The sequence below is a fragment of the Macrotis lagotis genome, chromosome 7 (assembly GCF_037893015.1).
Source record: "Macrotis lagotis isolate mMagLag1 chromosome 7, bilby.v1.9.chrom.fasta, whole genome shotgun sequence".
In the NCBI taxonomy this organism is placed as follows: domain Eukaryota; kingdom Metazoa; phylum Chordata; class Mammalia; order Peramelemorphia; family Peramelidae; genus Macrotis; species Macrotis lagotis.
The window spans coordinates 105,648,244-105,672,847 of record NC_133664.1 but is presented as its reverse complement, the minus strand read 5'-3'; the positions used below and the strand labels follow the sequence as shown (position 1 = coordinate 105,672,847).

Genomic DNA, 24,604 nt, shown 5'->3' with positions numbered 1-24,604 from the left:
CCATTGGGGTTTGATGAGATAACCAAGTAAGATAATATTGAATTAAAAGGACAGAATATTGTAGAATTCCAGGAGGCTAGTGGTGTGACATGGATGCAGATCCTGGAAAGAAGACCGAGTAGTAGTAAGATAGATAAGAGGAAACCTTTCCATATTTGAAAGACCCAGCAAAGCTTTGATCTATTCATATGATCCTCAAGGGCTTTTTATGTCATTATCACAGAATCACAGAATTTGAGAACTGGGAGAGACTTTATTCATTTATTACACAAAAGAAATTTCCATTGTAAGCTACTTGAAACTTGTTCAGTCTCTGCTTGAAAATCTATGAGTCAGGAGAACCCATCCCCTGTTTAGGTATTCGATTTTATGGCTGGATAGCTTTAATTACCAAATAATTTTTCCTAATATGAAATAGAGATTTGCCCATTTCAACATCTACCTATTACTCCTGCGTTTGCCTTTGGGAGACACACAGAACAAGACTAACCCTTCCCTCAAATACACGAGAATAGTTTATCATATCCCTCCTGACTCTTTCTTTTGGTAGATTGATATTGTTTTTTAGTCAAGTCTGACTGTATGTGTCCTCATTTGGGGATTTTCTTGACAAATATACTAAATCTATTTGTCATTTCCTTCCCTAGGTCAATTTAACGATGAGGAACTGAGCAAAACAGGGTTAAGTGACTTGCTCAGAATCACATAGCTGATAAATATCTAAGTTCATATTGAACTTGAGTCTTCTTGACTCCATGTCCAGTGCTCTATCCACTGCATTGTAATGAATGTAAATGATAGCTTCAAGCAAAGAAGAGGTATAATAAAAAATAGTTTAGTGGAAGGCATATGGGGACATTGAGTAAAAAAAAAAAAAAATATATATATATATATATATATATATATATATATGTATATACTACATTGAATCCAATTTTGCCTTTGGAGAGCTAGGTAAATTGATAAAAGTTTCCTACGGTCATTTGAAGAGACAAGTCTGAAAGGATTCCAAAGAGATTGTTTACATTTATCACAAAAAAGGTATGCAGTTAGTTGAAAAATTCTAGGCCTGCATGCCAGTAAGGAAATATAATACACTTGGAGATGGGGAGTTCCATAGAGATACAAAACTATTTCATAATGAATTGACATTCTTGTGTAGATCAGCAATATACTGAGATGATGTGCTGAGGGGGAAAATGAGGAGAAAAAAGGGGAAATGTGGATTCTATTTCTGGCTTTATTTTGTAATCTCAAATATGTGGGAGTTATATAATTTTAGCTTTCCAAGTTTCTATGTACTTTTATGTAAAGTGAAGCATTATTTCTATGGTATCTTTAGAGGCAAAAATGGTATTTTTCCTGCTTTTTTGTTGAAATACTTTTAGAAGCAGGGGGCGTGGTCACTGTTTACTAGAGTTCTTTCCTCTTACTTTGGAGGTTTGAGCTCCTGGGACTAGAGAAACTGATAGGGTCAAGTGCTCCAGGTTCCCAAAGGACAAAAGGCCAGAGCTGTCATGGGCCCCTCACTCCTTTGTTGGGTAGCCGTTTTTCTCCACACATCTGGTAAGTCTCAAACCTTTTTTTAAAATTATATTTTATTTTATTTTGAACTATAATTTCATTGACTCCAAGTGAAAAATTCCACCAATGCTAATTGGTTGCATCTCTATCACTATAGCCTTAGAAAGTTGCCTTGCATATTGAATGCTTAATGACTTGTCCAGGATTTCAGAATCCCTATGTCAGAGACACGACAAACTCAGGTTTTTCTGATTCCCAAGCCAACCCTGTATCCACTATATGATTACTGCCACTCGAGTCTCTTCTGGTTTGCTAGTTCCAGTTTTAACTTTTTTCTCTCTTCAGACTATAACATGCAAGCTGTTTCTTCAGTGGACTTCTAGCTTCTATCATCTCCTTTCCCCACAGTCCCCATGGAGGCTGGAGTCACCCAGAACTTGAGATACCTGATAATAGCAACAGAACGTGAGGTGACACTGAGATGTGACCAGGATCTGGGACATGACTCTATGTTCTGGTATCGACAGGACCCAGGTTTGGGTTTACAGCTGATCTCTTTTTCTCTTAATGTTGGCATCACTGACAATGAAATCTCTCATGAATATAGTGCCTCTAGGAAAGAAAAGTCATTCTTCCTGCTAACTCTCAAGTCTACAAGTACAAACCAGACATCTGACTACTTCTGTGCTGGCAGTATAACCACAGCAGATCAGAATTAGCTCTTCCTTGCACAAAAAAGGCAATGAGAAAAGGTGAGATGGCCTGGCCTCATTAGACCCTACTTTTAAAAAAGGGAAGGAAGAAATTATCTCTGGAACACATGAAGAAACCCCTCCAGACTCTTCATCTGCAGCACAGCCCTCCTATTCCAGACTTTGCATCTTCATTGGACTGCAGTGGCTCTGAGACTAGAAGCAACATATGGTGTCTACTTGGACAGTCTGTTGTCTGTCTTCTCTGTTCCCAAGCATTCAGAATAAATAGAATGCCTCAGAAAGAATGTATGCTGCAGTGGAAAGACTTCTGGGAGCCATAGAATCTGAGTTCCAGTATTTACCCTGCCAGTAACAACATATACAATCTTAGGCAAGTCACTTAAATTCCACTTACCTCAGTTTCCCCATCTGGAAAAGGAAAATTAATAAAAATAATATTGTTAATAATTTCTGCCTCCTAAGACTGTTGTGGGGATCAAATAAGATAATATTTGTAAAGTGCTTTGCACTTGATATTAATATTATTAATAATATTGAATGAATGAATGAATGTTAATTAATAATTAATAATAGTTAATATATGAATACTATTATTTCCTTAGTATTCTCATGATATTCGACTAAAAATAAATATTATTTCAATAAATAAGGATTCTAGTCGTTCCTTGAAAACATGCAATGGTAACATTATTACAAGTTTTCCTGATTCTTATCTCCTCAGTGCCTACTCTCTCTTCTCAATCCAAATTACCTTGTCCAGCTATTAGATTTTTGAACCTTGAAGGGACTCTCCATTCAAAGCATTTTGGATCCAGAGCTAGAAGGTATCTTAAAGATCATCTAACCCACCTCTTCATCTTAAAGATGAAAACTTAGATTCAGAGAAGCTAGATGGCTTGCCTAAGGCCCTGGAATGTAGAAACAGACCAATAGGCAGGAGATGATTTTATGAAACCTCATGGCATCATAAGTGAGATTGACCTGAGAGAACTATGCCAGCCTCAGCCACTTCATTCCATGCTCTCCCTATTGTTTACAGGGGCAATCAGAGTGGATTCCAAATATAGAGGGTATAGTCCCTCCTCTTATTTCTTCTCACAACCTAGAGGTACAGGAGAAGGCTTGGAGGGATGATTAGATCAAATGATTTACAAGACAGGAGCATTTGACAGCATCTTTACAATTTTACTTTGCTGTGTTGAAATATACAGCTGAAAAGTTATTTCCCTGAAAAGTTATATTTCCTCAAATCAATTACTTTGATTAAACAGAGATCAAGTGATTTTCCCCTTTGTCAACAGCCAGGACTCTAGTACACTAGGTTGCTTTCTTTTTTGAGCTCCATTTCATTTTCATATTTCTGGATCACAGATAAACCTGTTTTTAACCAGGAGAAGCTCTATAAGTTATGAGAGTAGGAGAGGAAGATAGGATAATTATTTATATGCTGACCACCCTTGGATGGGCAATGAGGTGACCACAGGTTTTGAGGAGACCTGAAATGTGCCCATGAAACTATCTACTTGTTCACTTGAGAGTATGACATCCTGATGGATGTATAATAGAACATCCTTGACAGTTAATTAATTCAGAAAATGATAACCTCCTTTTCTTCTGGATTGGAGAAAAATGGATCAAATTTTTATAGCACTTTAGGATTTTCCAAATGTTTTACTTAATATTTTCATTTTGATATTCATTCAACACCTATGTTCTGGCATCCAATGTTCTCTACATATGTGCCTTCTGATTTTTCTTGTTCCCTTGTCTCACATAATATCTGAATAAGTACCTTTTCCTCTGGGTGATGTGGTAGATTGTTGAAAAGCATTTCTTGTGGATGGAGGAAAATCTTTTTAGTTACATTGGTTTCAGCTTAGTGGAATGATGATTCAGTGCAGTAGCTAGAAATCTGGCCTTATGACTCAGAAAGACTTGTATTCAAGACCAACCTCTGATACAGAATGATTTTGTGACCTTAGACAAGGTACTTAATTTCTCAATGCCTAAAATTATAAAATGTAGGGATCCAGTTCTAGTCTTCCTCTGGAGCTCCATTTAATCAACCCCTACTTATTTGACATCAAATACTGGATTGCCATTTCCTTGATCCCTGCTTTTTAATTTCTTTATTTCTGTGGGGGACACCCCAATTAAAAAGCATTCATTAACTGCCTGCTATGTTCCAATCCACCATTCTTCCATTTATACATTTATTTATACATAATTGCAATCTCAGAATTTCTTCAGTCATCATTCTAATTTGTATCATTTTATTCTTTTGAGTAACATTCTATATATCCTATTATATGTACATGTAACTTCCCTTGTAAGAACAGAAAAAACTTTGAGGGCAGGGTGTATGGCACATTTGTCTTTGGATCTTAGCAAGGTGACTGGAACATAGCAGGCAGTTAATGAATCCTTTTTAATTGGGGTGTGTGTATATAGATACATTCTCCTCAATCTACAGGTAATACATATATATATATATAGATATAGATATATATAGATATATAGATATATATATATGATGCATAGTCACATATATGTATGTGCATATGTATATGTAGAATGCACATTCATAGATACATACAGTTATATATAATACATATACATTCACATACATATATTAATATATACATGCATGCATGTGTGCATGCATGCAGAGTTTCATGTTGAAAAGCTAAATAGATGAGTTGTGAAAATAGATTCTGTTTCTGGCTTCCCCACTGAGAAAGTGATTTTACCTTTGTGGGTTTTGATTGCTTTTTCCAGCTGTAACTCTATAATTCTAAATTGACTGAGTTTCTAGAATTGAAACTTTGAACACCATGCAAAAAAATGGGGGCTATGTGAACTGGTGGGGTCAAAAATATCATAGATTCCATCTAGAGCCTATGAATCTCCCAGCATATAATCCCAGAGCAAAGAGATTACACTGATCATTTCTTTCCTGACTCTCCCATGGGTGCCAAACTCCTCTACTATGTGGTCATTTTCCTTCTGGCAGCAGAGGACTGCTACATGCAGACAGGAAATGCTTTATTTCAGCCTGCCATTTCTAGATGCAAATTTGTCCTCTATGGTTGTAGCATGTAACTCCTTTCTTATTTGTGTCATAGCTTCTGCTTCCTTTTCCCACAGACCTTATAGATGCTGGAACCATCCAAAACTTCAGATTCTTGATAACAGTGACAGGGCATAAAGTGACACTGTAATGGGACCAGGATATGGGACATAACTTGTATTAACAAGAACAAGGATCAAGGATCCATTTGATTGATGTTGGCATCACTGATAAAATGAAGTCCCTAATGGGCATAGTGTATCTCAAAAAGAGAAGAAAATCTTTCTGCTAATCCTGAAGTCCACAAACACAGTCCATATGGCTAAGTACTTGTTTGTCAGCAGTGAAAGCACAGCACAAGACTCATCTCTTCTTTGCACAAGAAAAGAGCATATCAGAAGATGTAAGGTGACCCCTCCTTACTTTATCACAATATAAAAATCAGGGAAAATTAACCCTTTGAGATCATGTGTGTAGACAGCCTTTCAAATTTTTCTGATACATACAATTTCCATAGGATTATCTGGACTGCATTAAAAAAAATTTTTCTGATTCTCCACTCAAGGAAGAGCCTAAAGGAGTTCAAAATAAAAGGAGTGAATAGGAAATACCCTTGTAAATCTTTAACAAATAGCTTTGTAAAAATTAGGACCCACTTTTAGTTTAATCAGAATTATTATCACTTTGTCTATCACTCTCTTAAACCTAGACAATTAGTAAAACAACAAATTAAGCCCTGATTTGTAGTGTTTGCTAATTTCCAAGGTATAAATTCTCACAATGAAAATTTAGCAGCCAACTTTCTGGTAACAATACAATCTGGTTGCAGCACACCACTAGGAAAAAAAAAGTAAGTTCTAAAGAGTAATTAAAAATGAAGACCAAACCACACAATCAGAAGATGAGAAAGTCCAAGTCTCTGCATCTAAAGACTCCAAGAAATATAGAAGTTGGGCTTAAGCTATGACATATTGGATAGAGTGTCAAGTCTGGAGTTAGGAAGATTTCATTTCATGAATTCAAATCTAATTTCAGATGCTAGCTGTATGACTTTGTCAAACCTTGTTTGCCTCAGTTTCCTCATCTGTAATATGAGATGGGGAAGGAAATGTGAAACAATCCAGTTTCTATGCCAACTCTAACCCATATGGAATCATGAAGAGTTGAATATGGCTGAAATAATTCAACATCTACAGCAAAGCAATATCTAGCTAGTTCATGGGGAATAAGGGAATGCAGTGAAGGGGGAGAATTACATTTTTAAAAAAGTTAAGGATAAGTTGCTTTGAGAAAATATCATGGCCTAACTTGGGGGAGAGGGAGTCAAGATGACAGCAGTACAGCCTCTCTTAGGTTCTCTCTCCAAAACATTTCAAAAACCTTAAAATTATGACTCTAACTAAATTATCAAGAGACTTAACCCACAGAAAGATCTAGTAAGGCAATTCTCCAGCCAAGGTAACCTGGAAAATAGTGGGAAGACTCTGTTCCATGGGGTTGGAGGGAGACTACTGAAGTCTGTCCTCTGTCCCTGGGATAGGACTCTGGGGCTTTGACCACATTCAGACCCTGGTTGAAGTCCAGCCCCGCCCCCATAGAGCAGGGAATCACCCTATCACAGTCACAGCCCCAGGGCAGAGGAGTGCACATGTGGTCATTCAATAAACCGGGAGAGCAGTCAGAGCCTCACACACTGAGGTCCTTGCAGGAGTGAGGGGTGAGGTGTGTCCCAATAATACTCAGAAGCTCAGGAAGCACCCCAAAACCAGTCACGGGCTGGAGAAATGAGTAAACAGAAAAAAAGGAACCTGGCCATAGACAATTACTTTGGTCCCATGGAAGACTGAACCACACAATCAGAAGATGAAAAAGTCCAAGTCTCTGCATCTAAAGACTCCAAGAAATATAGAAGTTGGGCTTAAGCTATGACAGAGCTCAAAAAGATTTTGAAAATCAAAGGGAGATTGAAGAAAAATTGGGAAAAGAAATTGAGAGAGATGCAGGAAAAACATGAAAATGAGTTCAGCAGCTTAGTCAAGAAAATCCAAAAAACAATGCTGAAGAAAATAACATGTTAAAAACCAGCTTAGGTCAAATGGATGAAACAGTTCAAAAAGTTATTGGGGAGAAGAATGCTTTAAAAAGCAGAATTGACCAGATGAAAAAGGAGATATGAAAGCTCTCTGAGGTAAACAAATCCTTCAGATCTAGAATGGAGCTAAAGGAAGCTGATGACTTTGTGAGAAATCAAGATGCAATAATTCAACACCAAAAAAATGAAAAGTTAGAAGAAAATGTGAAATATCTCATTGAAAAAAAACTGATCTGGAAAGCAGATCCAGGAAAGATAATTGAAAAATTATTGGGATACCTGAAAATCATGATCAGAAAAAGAGCCTTGACATCATTTTTAAAGAATTTCTATAGGAAAATTGCCTTGATAGCCTAGAAGCAGAGGGCAAAATAGAAATGGAGAGAATCCACTGATCTCCCCCAGAAAGATGCAAAAGAAACAACCCCCAGGAATATTATAGCCAAGTTCCAGAACTCCCAAGTCAAAGAGAAAATATTACAAGCAGACAAAAGGTCACAATTCAAATCTCACAGAGCTTCAGTCAGGATCACAAAGGATTTAGCAGCAACTACATTAAGGGCTCATAAGACTTGGAATGTAATATTCTGGAAGGCAAAAGAGGTTGGAATGCAACTGAGAATCAACTACGCAGCAAAACTGAACATCCTCTTCCAAGGGAAAAGATGAACTTTCAATGAAATGGGAATTTCAAATGTTCCTGTTGAAATGACCAGAGCTGAACAGAAAGTTTGATCTTCAAGTACAGGACTCAGGTGAAGCATAGAGTGGACAAGAAGGGTAAATTATGAGGGACTTAATGATGATGAACTGCATGTATTCCTGCATGGAAAGATAATACTGATAATACTCATGAACCTTCTCATTTAATAGAGCAGGTAGAAGGAGCTTTTATAGATGAGGCACAGAAGAGAGCTGAATTTGAAGATATAATATATTGTAAAAATGGAGTCAGTGAATGAAAAGGAAATGTACTGGGAGTAGAATGCCTACTTTCTATCAATACCCAGATCAAGCAACATCTCCTACAAGAGGGTTTCTTTATCACTCTCCTTCCCCCAACTGGGATTACTTTATATTTTCTTTATGTAAAGCATGACTTCTTGTAAAGAACTAAAGATAAGTACCACACAAAGAGACCAATAGAAAGTTGCCTGAGCATGTTGTAAGAAACTCTGAAGAGGAACAGATAAAGAATGTCATCAAAAAAGTGAATTCAGAAAGATAAAATGTATTGGCCATGTGATGAGAACCAGGAATAATAGGTACAAAGTCTCCACCATGTCTCTCTCTCCCAAGACATCAGGACCTTGAACATCAAATTGTCTGATCCTTTAAAGATCAAGATGCAGAGACCAAGGCACTGAAGCACACTTAGAAAACAATGGCGCCAGAGGGAAAGTGCTCTAAGGGATGTTCTAGTCACATATTCTCATCATTTTTATACTTCACTGTAAACATACATGCTTACAAGCAGAAGTTAATACATATACATATTAAGCATAAAGGATTTAACACTCATTGTATTTATTCCCAAGGGGAGGTACAAAACAAAACTTTCATTCTATAATATTACAACTGGGTCCAAAATGTCCAGTCACACACAAATCTTACCTGGCCTCTGTGCTAAGAAGAAGAAGAAGAACAAGAACAACAACAATAATAATAATACATATAATATATAATAACCCCACACACATTCTCCATGCCCTGATATGTATAGAATACTAAAGTTTCTTGGTTTCTTTTTCAATTCCATAATGACCAAGATTGACTTGGAGGCAGAGAAGTGGTAATGAAATCAGCAAAGACCACATTCCCATTTATTCTTCTTTCCCTCCTTTCCCTCCTCTCTCCATCCCTGTCAGGGAAAAATTGTTTTTTAGTATATATTCCCTGAAAATTTGGCTTACTTCTTTCTGTTCCTAAGCTCTGTTGAATTTTGCTGACACACACAAAATCACTTATTCAGGACTTCAACAAGAGATGATATTGCACCCACTCTGCTTGTCCATTTCAAATCCCACCAACACAGATGTTCTCCATCATCCAAATTCTTTCCTCCATTCTCTACTTATCTCTGGGGGAGAATGGCATATTTGGAATTGTTTCCTTTCATATATCACTCCAAATACCTTCAGTCCTAATACCTCTGAAATTGCCTCTCATTTTTCCTTCCTATAGCTTGATGTACATAGTCACATGCAAGTTGTCTCCCTCAAAAGACTGTGTATTCCTTGAGGGCATGGATAATCTTTCTGTCTTTATGATTAATACATCTAGTAAACCTTTAATAAATGATTGATCATTCACTGACATCAGTGATCATATTTAAGAAATATTTTCCCCTTCTCATGGAAAGGGAAACTTTCTAAAGAAAACACCCAGTTTAGTAAGTGTTTTCATAGATAAACATATCATTAGAAATTATTTATCTATTTATGAAATGAATCAAATAAAAAACAAAACCTGCTAATGTAAAAAGTACCCAGATCAGTGGAGGGAGGGTGAGCAGAGAGAGAGGGAGAGAGACGGGAGAGAGAGAGAGAGAGAGAGAGAGAGAGAGAGAGAGAGAGAGAGAGAGAGAGAGTTGGGAGTGAAGGAAAGACAGACAGAGAAAGACAGAGTGAAAGAGACAGAAAGACAGAGACAGACAGACAGAAAGACAGAGAGGGAGAGACAGAGACAGAGAGAGTCAGAAAGACAGAATCAGAGATAAAGAGAAAGAGAGAAAGAGACAGAAAGAGAGACCGAGAGATAGAGACAGAAAAAGACAGAGAGTATGGGTATATATATATATATATATATATATATATATATATATATATATATATATATATGATATACATTTCTCTTAACAGGGAAATAGAAGAAAAAAGAACAAGGGTGAAGAGGGAAGGTATAATAAGGGAAACATTAGTCCTAAGAAAACAAAATTAACAAATGCACAAAACTGTTTCAAATCTTACTGAGGTGGCAGAGAATGACAATCTGAGGAAGGTATCCATAAATTAGGCTCTGCCTGAATACTTATGTTATATAAATATTATGGAATATTATTGTGCTATAAGACAAGATGAGGGGAATTCAGAAAGACTTCGAAAGTCTTATGTGAACCAACAGAGTGAAGTGAATAGACATTGGAGAATAAGTCATTCAATAACAATAGAGTAGAGATAAACAACTATGAAAGACTAAGGAACTCTGATTGGAGTAATGACCAATCATGATGCCAAAGTGCTAATGATGAAACACACTACCCATCTCCTGATAGAAAGATAAAGAACTCAGAATGTAGAAAGAGACAGTTTTTGACCAATAAAGAAATTTTCTTTGCTTAACTATTCATATTAACTCTACAAACACATATAAGGCTTTTTCTTTCTTTAATTATCATTTGAGGGGAAGAGAATATTGAAGTGGAAGAAGTAAGGCAGACTTTTGTGTGTGTATGCCTATTCATGCATTTATATATATACATATACATGTATGTAGGTGTCTATATCTTCATATATATGAAGATGATACATATGTATACATACATATATACATATATGTGTATACACACACACACACAGAGACATAGATTTTTAATTGTATAGAAGAAGTCAATATTCCAAGGAAATTTCCAGGGCTAACTATCTCTGAGGAGAGCATTCTGCTTTTTGCCAAGGCTCCTCCCATTTACATTTGTTTACTCATATCTCTATTGTTAATTGTTCAGACTCAGCTGTTTAACTTTTCTCTGCATTGGAATACTTACTAAATAACTAATTAATCAAACCTATAAGATTCTCTGTGAATTGAATCAAGTCTCTTCCATAAGAAAAACCTGGCATTTCAGAACCAGGTCTGCATCTTGATCTTTTTTACATATTTCTCGGCAGTTCCAAATATTTCTTGACTCTTTGTGTTGCAACTTCCCATTTGAAAATAAGGGAACTGAGCTTAAAAAGTAATTGGGATAGGTTTTTTTTTTAAATCTAGAACCAGTCAATTGATTTAAACAAGGTATATGTGTAATAGAGAAGAGAGGGAAACATCTTTGAATTGAATATTCTTTCTTATCAGACAGAAAAAAAATTGGGGGAAAGGGAGGAAGAGCAGAACTTTATCAGTTGAAAGAAAAATTAGAGAATAGGTTGACATACCATTCACAATGGGTTAAAGTCATTAATGTTGAGTTGCTGGTGTCATCTCAATACCAGTCACTTCCTCTCATGCCTAATCTTTGTCTTCCCACTACAGCTTTCATTTATATCCCTTTCACTCAAAAACATGCACACAGTCTCCCAATACCATGTGTTTTTGCAGTAGCAAATTTGAGAACAAAGCTTTTTCTACAAGTTCCAAGTAGGTGATCTAATGGATACTCCAAAGAATACTAAATTTGGAGTAAGGAGAACAGATTTCTAGCCCTGCTTTTCCTCTCTATGCATATAACCATGGAGAAGTCAATTCACCTCTTTGGACTTCAGTTTCTTTATTTTCAAAGTAAAACATGGTCATTCCTAACTCCAGAGTTTTAGGATTTTCAAAGGAAATCTTTGATGAGAACCTTAGCACCAGGCAACCACTTCCCTCCAGGGCTCTTTTTCAGATCTGGGGTTGGGGGAGTAAGAAATAACTAAGTGGATGCCATATAGGGTTATTAATTCTCCAGTGTCTCAGAGTCAATGAATTCCAGAGTTGAAACAGTACCTGATTCCTTCTGATACTGACCTTGCATAGACATTGTTTTTTTTTTAAATTTGTGGTCACTGTCTTAGAATTAGGTAAATCTTGTTTACAGATTGGAAACTTTTGCCTTACAGAGATCTAAACTTTATCTTTATGGCAATAGTATCAGATTTCTTCCTCATCTATGTCCTACCTTCTTTGTCCTTTGCCCAAAGATCTCATAGATTCTGGAGTCACCTAGAACTTGAAATGCCTGGTCACAGGTTCAGGACATAAAGTGACACTAAGAACAGGATATGAGATATGATTATATGCATAAGTATATATATATATAATATATGTATGTATGTATATATATATGTATATGTATCAGCAAGACCTAAGGCTGTGGTTAGAACCAAACTTATTTATTACTCAATTAATATCAACAGCAGCTCAGACAGAGCTCTGACAGATACAATGTCTTTCAGAAAGAGGAAAAATTCTTTCTTCTAACCCTAGAATCTACAAATAGTAATGTTTGCCCTTCATTCTCAAAGAAGACCATGACATCAGGGAGATGATGCCATGACAAGCACATGACTTGGATCTGAATAAGAGAATGCTGTGCTAAGTCACCAGCCTCACTTTCTCTTCCAGAGCCATCTGGATCCAAAGACAAGATATGAATCAGGATGAATGGAGATACCCTCTTCAGTACTGCTGATCCTTAGAATCAGTTATCAGAGTTTCTTTCTAGACCTGAGTCTCTGTTTAAATGAATATGGACCTCTGATTTCTTCTAGTGTCAGTCAGGTAATAACAAAAGGAGTTGTGCTGATTGTCATGTGAAGAGATTCTTATCCTGTGTTCTGTGAATTTTCTAAAATGCTTTAATAACTACATTTCAATATAATGGTTTCCTTTTGATTGCTATGTATTCTTATTTTTTTGTGCATTTAAAAACATGATTCTGAAAAGGGTTTATAGGTTTCACCAGATTGCCAACCAGTTCATGACTCAAGAAAGATTAAGCACCCCAGTCCCAAAGCAGCAAACAACAAAAGTTGTTTCTAGTCCACTATGTTTATTCAGCCAGTAGGCATTTTAGTCCTTGAAAAGAAATGATCCTAATTAGCTTCTGTCTTCACATTACTGGGCAGCTTGATGATAAAGTAGATAAAGCACCAGGTCTGGGGTTAACAAGAACTGAGTTCAAATCCAGCTTCAAACATTTACTAGTAATGCTTCTCTGTCTGCCTCAAATTACACAACTGTAAAATGAACTGGAGAAGAAAATAGCAAACCACTCCAATATCTTTGCCAATATAACCCCAAATGGAGTCATAGAAAATCAGACCTGACTAAAAAACAATCTGAAAAAGCAAATCATTCCAGTGTTTTGCAAAGAAAATCCCAAATGTGGTCAAATCTAACCTCAAACATTTACTGGCTGTGTGTTGTCACTTAACCCTGTTGCCTCAGTTTCTTTATCTGTAAAATATATAAGAAAAGGAAATGACAAACCACTACAGGATCCTTACCAAGAAAACCCAAAATGGAGTCATGAAGAGTAAACTAATACTAAAAGGATTCAACCACAATAACAGCTGCCTATTTTGACAGGTTAAAAATGTCTAGGGGTTTCAAAAAAGAGTGAAATATGATTCCTGGAGATATCAAACTGAAGAGCTATCAAAACTCTCTTTCTCTGAAGGAAGAAACTTCCTAGAAGTCGCCTTGGGCTTCTTACTCTTCCTAACCCAACATTCAAATCATTTGACAAGTTCTGTCAGTTCCACATCCAGAATATCTTTTGCATGTGTTTTTTTTTTCATTCACTCAAAGAGATATAAGCCCTATTCAACCCTCTTGCCTTGACTGTTGCAATAGCTTCATGTTGATTTCCTTGTTTTCAACTTCTCCACTCTCTCATCCTTTCTCCACACAGCTGTCAAAATAATATTCCAAAAGCAAAAGTGATATATAACTACGTACCAGATTGAATAAGCTGTAATGGTACCTACAGCTTCCATGAAAAAAAAAACCAACACAAATTTCTGTTGGGAGTTAGTTGACATTTAAATACCTTCACAATTTGTTTCTCTCCTGACTTTCCATTATTCTTTTTGGGGAAGCTAGGTGGTACAGTGGATAGAGCACTGTCCCTGAAGGCAGAAGGACCTGAGTTCAAATGCAGCCTCAGATGCTTAATAATTGCCTAGTTGTGCCACCCTGGGCAAATCACTTAACCCCATTGCCTATTACACACAAAAAAGTATAATTCCTTTTCACACACTTAGTTCACTTGAAATACCCTTCTTGTCTTTCATACATAATGCATCTTCTATTTCTGTGCTCTTGAACAAGTTGTCCCCCATTTTGGGAATGTACCCTCTTTTTTCCTCTATCTTGTAGAGTACCTAACTTCTTTTAATAATAATAGTAATAATAAATAGGGAAGATAATATTTGAGCTGAAACTGGTGGATTTACTCATAGGTAATAATAATATAATCTTTTAACAAGGTATTGACATATTGTGATCCTTTTCCTTTATGAGTAGAAGAGAGTGTGACATTGACCTCATTAAACGAACTAAAAAAAAGACAATTTTTAGCAATCTTTAAATATCTAAGCCATAGAAGAGTTTAGCAGTTTGCAAAGGCAGATCAAAAAATTACCTAAAGAAATGTCTGTAGGGGAAAAAAGAATTTCTCTCTCTCTGCCTCTTTCACTACCCTTTTCTCTCACTGGAGAGAGATACTCAAACATTAAGGAGAGGCTGCCTCTAGTAGGAATCAGAGATAAACATTCCATAGTCATAGAAGCAGAAAGACTGTCACCTAATAAAAAAAAAAGCAGAGATACTATCCACAGCTAGCACCTGACCTACATTTCCCTGATTTGTTCAACTCCCTAGCTCTCTCTTGAATCTATACCTGACTTGTTTTTATGTTACCCTTCCTCAAAGCTGATTGATTAATAATAAAAAGGAATAAACAAGAGTATGAAAATTATAATCTGGAGGTTCGACTTCTATTCACGTCTTAAAAAAATATAGAAGTTATCATTAAAGTAGTGGCACAATGGATACTGACTGGACCTGGAGTCTGGAAGACCAGAGTTCAAATCAGGATTCAAAGATTTACTGCATGACCCTGGCAAATCACTTAACTTCTGCCTGCTTTAACTTCTTCATCAATTAAAAAAAGGAAAATAAGTCAATCTTTTCTCTAGTGTTATTATGAAAATAAAATGAGATCATATATATATATATATATATATATATATGCTGGTTATTATCTCTAAGGACTTTAACATCTGTAAGATTATATATTTCTAAAAGTAATTATTTACAAGATACTTAGGGATATATCCCTTAGTCCCCAAGAAAAACTCATCTAGTTTGAAAACATTCAATCTCATACAATTACTCCATATATTTACAAAAAAATATTTAATTTGTGCTAGATTGAATAGTGACCAATAAATTCAATGAGAAACTCTAACAAATGACTTTTTTCACCTCTTGAATTTTTCAGAATATATTTGTTCCTTATCCACTTGAACCATAGTCAACCAACTTTAAATAATCATTTAGAGAAAACTATTATTTCAAGCACATCTACTAAATAAAGAAGCATATTAGCCTTACCAGATCTAAAATTATATTATAAAGCATCGGTCCTCAAAACTGTCTGGTATTGGCTAAGTAACAGAGTGGTGGACCAGTGGAATAGACTAGGTGCAATAGCAGGAAACAATTATAGTTATCTGCTGTTTGATCAACACAAAGAGTCCAGTTATTGGGTTAAAAACTCTCTCTTCAATAAAACTGCTGGGAAAATTGGAAGTTAGTATGAAAGAAACTTAGATTAGACCAACACCTCACACCCTATACCAAGATAAGATCCAAATGAATACAAAATTTAGACATAAAAAGCAATATAAGCAAACTAGAACATCAAGGAGTAGTTTACCTGCCAGATCTATGGAAAGGGAAACAGTTTATGACCAAGGAAGAGATGGAGACTATCATTAAAAAAAAAAAACTAGATAATTTTGACTACATTAAATTAAAAAGCTTGTGCATTCAAATCCGGCCTCAGACACTTAATAATTACCTAGCTGTGTGGCCTTGGGCAAGCCACTTAACCCCATTGCCTTGCAAAAAACTAAAAAAAAAAAAAAAAAGCTTGTGCACAAACAAAACCAGTAACCAAGATCAAAAGAAATGTAAATTGGGAAACAATTTTTGCAAGTAGTATTTCTGACAAATGACTCATTTCTAAAATATACACATAACTGAGTCAAATTTTCAAAAAAACAAGCCATTCCCCAATTGACAAAGGGTTAAAGGATATGAAAAGGCAATTTACAGCTGGGGAAATCAAAGAAATCTATAGTCATATGAAAAATTGCTCCAAGTCATTACTTATTAGCGAAATGCAAATTAAAGCATCTCTGAGATACCACTACACACCTCTCAGACTGAGGAATAAAGAACAGAAAGGACAATGATCAATGTTGGAAGGGATGCAGGAAATCTGGGACACTAATACATTGTTGGTGGGGCTGTGAATTCATCCAACCTTTCTGGAGAGCAATTTGGGATTATGCCCAAAAGGAAACAAAAATGTGCAAACCCTTTGACTCAGCAATACCACTACTGGGTCTATACCCTAAAGAGATTATTTTAAAAAAGGGTAAAAACATCACTTGTACAAAAATATTTATAGCAGTCCTGTTTGTGGTGGCAAAAAAATTGGAAATTAAGTGAATGTCCTTCAGTTGGGGAATGGCTTAACAAACTGTGTTATATGTATGTCGTGGAACACTATTGTTCTATTAGAAACCAGGAGGGATGAGAATTCAGGGAAGCATGGAAGGATTTGCATGAACTGATGCTGAGTAATATGAACAGAACCAGAAAAACATTGTGTACCCTAACAGCAACATAGGGGTGATGATCAACCCCGATCGACTTGCTCATCCCTTCAGTCCAACAACCAGGGACAATTTTGAGCTATCTGCAATGGAGAATACCATCTGTATCCAGAGAAAGAATTATGGACTTTGAACAAGGACCAAAGACTATTACCATCAAATTAGGAAAAAAAGCATATTATTATATAATTTTATTATCTCATACTTTATTTTCCTTCCTTAAGTATATGATTTCTCTGTCATCTCATTCAACCGAGATCAATGTATAACATGGAACCAATGTAAGCACTAACAGAATGCCTTCTGTGGGGGGGTAGGGGGAGGGAAGCAAGAATAGGGGAAAAATTGTAAAACTCAAAATAAACAAAATCTTTCTTTAAAAAAAATAAAGAAGCACAATGAGGGCCATAGAAATAGAATTTATTGCCTATACATCTGTGTCAAAGTTTTACAGGAAACATCTCTCTTTCAGGGGAAATAAATAAAAATTATACATAAAGAGAAGAGGGTGGTACAGACAGGGAATGCATGAGGTCAGTACATACAAGGAGAGAGTATTATGTGGGGAAGAATTATGATTGAGGAACCTACTTAGAAGGGCAGCACCTATGGCTTCACATGATGACATTGTGTTTTTCTAGGATGGGTGGATGGGGACTGTCCTAAGTATTGAATTTGTGCTTCTTTGTACCACTATATTTTTTCTATAAGTTTTTATCATTAATACTGCAAACTAAGTCTTTGGCTCTTGTCTTCATCAGTACTCCTACTTCTCCATTTGTGGAAGAGATAATTTTGACATCTCTTTTTTTTTAAGTTTATAGCCCAGAGATTGAGCTTTTTTTACCAAGAAAGTCAGTTCTTAATAATTCAGCCATCTAGGGGAAAAAAAATCTCATCTATGTTTTAGCTTTCTTTCCAAAAAGAAAGATCTGTCACTTCCTAGAGTCTAAGTCCCAGAGGCTTAATTCTTTTGGAAGCAAAATCTGACAGGCAATAAGAATACAGTCATTTACTCAGCCTTTTGAACTCACTTCATCTTGCTAGCAGTATCAAAATGTCAACCCCAAGTCCCTATCAAATTTAGAGTTTCAAAGTACCCTTAAACTCCCCATCAGTTCCTGAGGTGTTTTTTTTTAATAAAGCAGTCAATCTACATTGCCCCTTAACACAATTTGTGAAATTTCATTCCAATCAATATAAAGCAAAGGGCTACATGGGCCTACACCACTAAAATCCTCCAACTTTAATATTCCCTGGACCTGCCATGTAAAAGAAAGAGAAATAGAAGAAAAGATAGTTGAAGTCACTCTGAGACAATCACTTTCCATTTTGAATCTTTTGGTCTAAATTTATGCCTTTCACATGCAAATATGGGCAACCACAAACCTTCTAAGCTTTAAGTTGTCTGATATTAGCCTCTGAGGAGATTTGGATAGGCTTGATATATTCCATGGAATTTTCAGAAAGAAATGAATAAAAATAGCAATATAAATATGAAATCATGTCTCTGAAGATTCCACGAAGTCCCTTAATGTTTATTACCAAAGAGAATATAAAGATACTAGATCAATTGAAATCCAAAACACAGAACAAGATATATCATTTAAGGACATCAGAAGAGATATTCAGAATGAATATGCTAGATAAAAAAGTACTTATGACCAATGATTCAGGTGGCAATATAGAGAGGTAAAATAAGTCTAGAATGGTAGAAAAATGACATAGTGAATAGAGCACCAGCCCTGGTGTCAGGAAGACCTGAGTTCAAATCAAACCTCAGACACTTAACTGTGTCACTTCAGGTCACTTCACCCCATTGTCTTGCAAAAAAAAAAAAAGGAAGTCAAGAGATGTGTTTTCTAGTTCTGGCTTCTCCATTTCAACCCTCACATTTCCTGTAATTCTATACTTGATGAGACAATAAAGAGTAGGTAGGTATGGTCACATTTTTTGAAAGATACTTGTGCTTATTCTGAAGTCCTTCAGCAAAATAGAAACATCATGAACTGTGGAGTGATATTTTACTGATAGATTCCCTTTAGAACTTTTCTAATTCCCTATATTTCATGACTTTGGAGATCAGAACTGAGAAGACATTCTACTCATTTCTTCCCAGACCTTTGCATGGAAATCACATTCTTTAATGTGACCATTTTTCTCCTGGAAGCAGGTGAATCCTGAGAAATTACTTTAGTGAACTTGAAAATGTCAACTTGAAGCTTTTTTGGGGTGCCTAGTATCTGACTCCTGATTTTCAGTTCCTCCTCCTTTTTTCATAGACTTTATGGATGCTGAAATCACCCAGAACTTGAGACATTTGGTAATATCATTAGGACACAAGATGAGATTGAGATATGTCCAGGATCTGGAGCATAATTATTTGTTCTGATATAGATAAGACCTTAGGTTGGGGGTACAGATGATCATTTTGTTAATATTGGTGTCACTGACAGAGGAAAATCTCTAATAAGTATAGTGTCTTTCAGCTTTCTCTTAACCCTAGAATTTGATAATATAAACCAGACAGCAATGTACATATAAATACTCAGTTTAACCATAAAATCATTTCCTTTTTGAAAAAAATGTCAATAAAAAAAGGTGAGGTGTTCTACCTACATTAAATTTCAAAACCAAGGAAGAAAATGCCATATTTGGATCATATTCAGGTAATCTTTTGAGTATTATTGATGCTTTCAAATCTCATAATATATCTGTGCTGTGAATCTCAGTCTGAAGGATTCTTATACTAATACTATGTCTGGTTCCAGCCAATAGGTAACTCCAACAGAAGAGACTTTGCTGACTCTAATATCTCCCAAGTACTAACCCTCTGTTCTTGTTCTAAAGGGTCTTAAAGAGCTCTTACATGATAGGATTTTGAGGAGAAATTCTTCTAACAAGTCCATTTTGCATTATATTACAGGCACTTACCAAAAATCTTTTTTATATTTAGTATAAGGAGAACAGCAATTTTGATTGTCATTTAGGAATAAGGTCATCCATTCTCTTCATTTTTCTCTTCCTAAGACAGGACCTATTATCTGGGTAGGACATGAAGGTAGAGATTGATAGAGTTATCTAAGATGAGTCTTCTCACCATATGCAATTTCTTTGCAGTTTTCTTGAGTGGAATTTCTGGAAGTCATTGACTTGGTCCAGGGTGTGACAAGTATTAAAAGATAATTTCTAAGCATACAGATATAAGATATGAGTCCAAAAACTAGCCAAGGGTTTTGTTCAAAATATAGATTAAAGATGCCTAAGCATCTTTCTAGTTAATGGGTTGAGGATGGAGAGGGGATGTATGAGATTTCACATTTTTTAGAACTCAAAAGGGTCCCTGGGGCTATCAAGCTACAGGTTTATTGGGCAGGGGAAGGGTAACCTAGAAGGAATCCTAATTTTTTTAATTCACACTACAAATCTGTTCCCAAATGTGGGGGATTCTACCTACTCAACACCTCTTCCATCTGACACTGTTTTTCAGTTTCAATTTCAATTCACTTACTTTTCCTACATCACCACAAGACATAAATTTTTTCTTTCATGGCTCCTCAAACTTGAGACTTTATCAACCTGTTCACTTTCCTAAAGATCTTCCCCAGGTTGCCATTCATCCAAGTTGAAATAGAAGACTATAGATTTTTGTTAGTAAGATGTATAAGCATATAAATATATGTATATATATATATATATATATATATGTGTGTGTGTACATGTTTATAAATATAGTAGTAATAGTCACTCCTTCTAAGGAGACTCAACCTTTTAATATGGGTACCAGTTGGGGAAATGAATGCACAGAGAGAACAGAGCTGAATGGAATAGTAGCCATAAAATAAATACAAAATAGTCAAGATACAAAATTTCTCCCAAAATTCTATTTAATTTTTTATGCTGATCCAGGACATATTGAAACCATGATGAAGAAAGTCACAATGTGGAAGGGATGGCTTTAGTTTTCCTTATGTTAAACCCTCCCTACATTCCTAATATAACTCCGATTTGGTCACAATGTATAATCTTTGGTCTATCTTATTGTAATCTTCTAGCTAGAATTTTATTTAGGATTTTTGCATCCATATCCTTTAGTGAAATTGGTCTATCCTTTTCTTTGATGTTGCTCTTCCTGGTTTAGATATCAATATCATGGTTTTTTTTTTCATGAAAAGGAGTTTGGTAGGACTCCTTCATTGCCCATTATTTCAAATAATTTATTTAACATTGGAACTACTTGATCTTTAAATGTTTGTTAGAATTCATTTGTAAATTCATCTAGTCCCGATGCTTTTTCTTAGGAAATTTTTCTATGGTCGTTTGATTTCTTTGTTCTCAAATAGGTTTATTTACACATTCTAGATTAGCAGAAGAGGAAATAGAATGTATAAATAAACCTATTTTTAGGTTTTTAATAAATTTTTGTTTTATTTTGACCCATGCTTTCCCAGTCTGAATAATGATTCCTCATAGACAGAACCCAACCCAAGTAGCTAGCAGCTACAGTTCCATGGATAAAGCTCTCTGGCTAATCATAGCCTGACTGGGCTGTTCCTCACATGCACATCAGCTTGGGTGATTGTTCCACTAAGCTCTCTTGACTAAATTGTTCTACTGCTAATTGGTTGCTATTCTGGGCTCCGGGATTTATATAAGAGTGGGGAAGCCTACACCCATTGGGAACATACATGCCTCCACATACATAAATAAGGAAGGTATCTAGGTAACAATGTGGCTAGGACACATGTCTGAAGGGGGAACTAATCTCCCTAGTGCTACAGAGGCAACAATTTCTAATTGTCTGATGGTGCTACTTTCTTCTGGGCCTCTTATTTCTCATATTTCCAGTTCTTGGCACAATTGTCTTTGGATTGGGTCATTTTTCTCACTGTTCATAGGATGACCCCATCTGTAGTCTTCAGCTGAGAGGCTCAAACCTTCTCCAGGTGTGACTAGAGTGCTAGACCTGAAGTAGGAAAACCTGCGTTCAAATGCAGCCTCAGATCCTCACAACTTTGTGACCCCTGAGTAAGACACTTAGTCTCTGTCTGCCTCAGTTTCTTTATCTGTAAAATGAGGGTAATAATACCATATACCTCCTAAGGTTGTTGGCAGAATCAAAACAGTTAATCACTAAAAGAGCTTATTGATGCACAGAAATCAGGGCATGAAAGTGATGAGATCAGTTGGAGACAAACTTTGTAAATTTTTTGTTTGCATTTTAAAGGGAATCTTCCTTCTTCCTTTGTTGTCTAATTTAGGCCATACCTTCAATCTGATTTGGATTGCATTGTTTATTTGGTGGGGTAGCCTGGGAGGCCCTGGAAACACCCAAGACCACCCAAAAAGAGACCCCTCCCCAAAAGGCAAAATCTCCAATGAGGAACTTGGGTCACTCCTAGATCACCACCCCTCCTATGGACTCTTGGAGAGAATTTAAAGAGATTAAGAGGAAAGGGGTTATCCTCTTTTACCTTCCAGTCTTCTATTGAACCCTAGCCAGCTGGCCTGGCCAATTCATTCAGCAATCCACGTGGTCTTCTCTTTAAACTCTTTTTAACTTTTCTGTTACTTTCTTAATTTGCTGTAACTTCCTTTAATAAATCTCTATTTTCTTTCCAAACCCTGCATTCCTAAATTTGAGTCTTGATCATCGTAGGGCAAAACCGAGCCCAAGAAACAAATCAGCAGCAACATTAGGACACTGTCTGACTTAGTAAGCACTAGAATTATTATTATTATTATTATTATTTTTGTTATTATTGTTATTATTAGTGTTAGGGAAAGACTTGACTGTTATCTCTGTCTCTCTCTCTCTTCCCCTCCCTCTCTCTTTCTTCTGTTACTGTCTCTCTTTGTCTCTCTCCTTGGATTTCTATCTCTGAGATTTGTATCTCAGCTCAGCAAAAAAGTCAAAGGCTCAGAATCCAGGAGGAGGGGAAAAACTTTAAATGTGTTGCTGTTTTCTCTTGATAATGAAAAGTCTATAGAGAGTGAGCTTTTCTGTAAGCAGATCATTCAGCCAGTTCATTTATGCCCAGAGGCATTTTTTTTACCTCAAGAAATTAGTTCCTTTTTCTGGTTGCTTCAAGTTCCCTTTCCTAAACCTCAATCTGATTTAGTTACAAAGTACCCCTTGTACAAAGGACTCTAGTCCTCAGTTCTTGTCAATTTTAATTATTCATCAAACTGTTTGTAGTGTTTCATTATAATAAATTGGAAAGAGATATGTGGAACTGAGTCATTTCCACTTTCTTCTGTGGAAACAGAACAACATATTGTTTGTCAAATCTATGTAAGTCCACAATATATGGAGACAGGAGTACACTGGGAGGGGGAAAAAGCTAGTTATGGAACTGAATTCCTCACTAGCTTTAGGATCATAGGCCAGTCACCCAACCTAAACTTCGATTTCTTTCTTCTGATTTGTGGTTTTTTTCTGTGATTCATTCTAATTCATGAAATTTAAGATTCTGCAATTTAACTATTGATGAACCATTATGTAAGAGAAGGGTGGAGCCCATTTCTTGCTGGAGCTTTTTCCTGTTACCTTAAGTCTTTGAGTACTGCAGAAACAGCTGGGGTTATGTAAGAAGAGCTCTTACTCCTTCCTACCCTAATGGGTACCAGGCTCCTCTACTTCATTGTCTTTTTTCTCCTGAATATAGGTGAGTGCTTTTTATATGTTAAATTCTCTTTCTTAATTTTTTCATATCTAACTCCAAATCTTTTCCTTATGTTTCTAATACCTAGCTTCTGCAGCTCTTTTTCACATCTTTTTTTTTCTTTTTCCACAGATCCCACAGATGCTGGCATTACTCAGAACTTTAGATATCTGGTCACAGGAATAGGACAGAAGGTAGAACTGAGATGTGACCAAGATCTGAGACATGACTATATGTTCTGGTATAGACAAGACGAAGGGTTGGGTCTAAAGCTTATCCACTATTCTATTGATGTGGGTCTTGTGGAAAAAGGAGAAATTTCAGATGGCTACAATGCCACTAGAACAGCACAGCAATTCTTTCTTTTAATTCTGGATTCTACAAACAGAAATCAGACATCTGAGTATTTCTGTGCCACCAGTTTAACCACAGTATAGCAGAGTATCATCTTCCCTGAACAAAAATAAAGGTGATTGTAAGATGAATCTAGTTGTACTCAAAAGGGGGAGAGAGAGAGAGAGAGAGAGAGAGAGAGAGAGAGAGAGAGAGGTTATTTCAGGGACAACTTAACACAGCACCACTGTGTTCCTTAGAATCATCCCTTTACTTGTCATACTGTTAATTTCATTCTGAATGGATGCTTATCATGGGTATCTTCTGATGATAGGTAGTGAGCTAGCAGAAAGGGTTGCACTTATTCTGGCATCTCTTCCAATGCATATGCTCTATTCTATTTTCAGAAAGACTTCCTCAGCTCTCAGTATGTGATAACTGAAGAGAAATTGCCTTAAGAAGAGAGCATTATCCAACCTCAGACACTTAATAATTACCTAGCTGTGTGGCCTTGGGCAAGCCACTTAGCCCCAATTGCCTTGAAAAATCTAAAAATAACCCAAACCCCCCCCAAAAAACCCAAAACAAAAGAAGAG

General features: G+C 36.1%; 1 gene segment (V, D, J or C); it reads left to right on the top strand.

Moving 5' to 3' along the window:
• Window positions 1-24,604, top strand: part of LOC141492841 (T cell receptor beta constant 2-like) — a 439,396-nt gene that overhangs the window by 409,249 nt on the left and 5,543 nt on the right.